Source organism: Physeter macrocephalus, chromosome 16, assembly GCF_002837175.3.
Source record: "Physeter macrocephalus isolate SW-GA chromosome 16, ASM283717v5, whole genome shotgun sequence".
Taxonomy (NCBI): domain Eukaryota; kingdom Metazoa; phylum Chordata; class Mammalia; order Artiodactyla; family Physeteridae; genus Physeter; species Physeter macrocephalus.
Genome location: NC_041229.1, coordinates 3,422,979 through 3,424,915, shown reverse-complemented (window position 1 = coordinate 3,424,915; position 1,937 = coordinate 3,422,979).

Below are 1,937 nucleotides of genomic sequence, written 5' to 3'. Positions count from 1 at the left end.
TGCTAACACATATATATGGAATCTAAAAAAAAAAAATGGTTCTGAAGAGCCTAGGGGCAGGACAGGAATAAAGACGCAGATGTAGAGAATGAACTGAGGTCACGGGGAGGGGGAACGGTAAGCTGTGACAAAGTGAGAGAGTAGTATGGACATATATACACTACCAAATGTAAAATAGATAGCTAGTGGGAAGCAGCCGCATGGCACAAGGAGATCAGCTCTGTGCTTTATGACCACCTAGAGGGGTGGGATAGGGAGGGTGGGAGGGAGGGAGATGCAAGAGGGAGGAAATATGGGGATAAATGTATACGTATAGCTGATTCGCTTGGTTTTAAAGCAGAAACTAACACACCATTGTAAAGCAATTATACTCCAATAAAGATGTTTAAAAAAAAAGAATTAAAAAAAAAAAAGACAACAGGGGATTATTCTAACCGGAGAACCAGCCCTCCTTCCTCTCCCTCCCGCCCCTGCCTCGTCTTCCCTTCCTTCCTCTTCTCTTTTTTTCATCCATCTCCTCCCATTTTCCCATCCCAATGGATCCTTCCCATAATAAGTTTTATCCAGAAAAGGGCAGTGACCGGTAGAGTCAGCCCACAATGTCACAAGCCAAGGGAAATTCAACAGCATTGGTGAGTGGGCATCTCTTGGGCCTATGTGCCCAAGTCAGATAGGACGATGAGTTATGGACACCAGAACATTCTGGGGTCACCATCTCTAACTTGCAGGTCGATAGTCTTAGTGAAGTGACTAGAAGTACAAATAAAAGTTACCTTCAAAGTTAATTTGTTTAAACCTTCTGATACTCAATTCTAAAGCTGTCAGAAGGGCTTTGTCGAGCGTTGGTTTAGAGATGTTTCCATCCGAGGTTGAAATGATTTACTAAAGGCTTTGGGAGCAGACTTAAAGGTGCTGATGGACAAATATTCATTTGACTAAGTCAGTGGTTCTCAGACATCCAGCTCACTTGGTGGGCTCATTAAAATGCAGGTTCTTGGGCCTCCTCTCAAAAGATCCTGGTTCAGTGTGTCTGGGAAGGGGCCCAAGAAGCTGCATTTTCAACAAGGTCTTTGGTGATTCTAAAGCAGGCCACTCCTGGACTGCACTCTGAGTGCTTAAATGAATAAAGGCTGTCGTTATTCTTGAGGTAAGGGTGAGGAAAAAATTGTAAGTGATCCGTGAGGTTACTCAGGTATTTGTGCCCTCAGTGTATGGAAAGTTCTGTGCGGGACCCTGGGTGGGAAGCAAGGAAATAGAAGCCCAGGTCAGTATCAGCCGTTCTTCACCTGTCTTTTTTTAACTGAAGTATAGTTGATTTACAATGTTGTGCAAATCTCTGCTGTACAGCAAAGTGACTCCGTTTTACACAAATATACAATATTTTTAAAATATTCTTTTCCATTATGGTTTACCCCAGGAGATTGGATATAGTTCCTTGTGCTATACAGTAGGACCTTGTTGTTTATCCATTCTACATGTAATAGTTGATCTGCTAATCCCAAACTCCCAGTCCATCCCTCTCCTTTCCCTCCTCCCCTTGGCAACCACAAGTCTGATCTCTATGTCTGCATTCTTCACCTGTCTTTAATTGCTCCTCCAAGGTTTGAACCTTGGTTAATTTATCCACATCACAGTGTGGTCAGGTACCCCCTTTTCTTGCATGCACTTCCCTAGGTCTTATACTAGGCATTTACTGTATAAACACAGAAACAATCCAGGAAATAAAATAAAAAATATTGTAGTAGTAGTAGTAGCAGTAGTGATAACTGAACGAAGGTCTAGGGCTACGTCCAACCAAGGGCGTCCTGCGTTCTGCATGGAAATGATGCTGAGCACACCTCATAGCATGGCCTTTCTTCTAAAGAAGAAGGGCAGCCAAGGCGCCTGAACATGTTCAGAACGAGGTTTGTGTGCTGCCTCATTGCTTCTGACGGAGC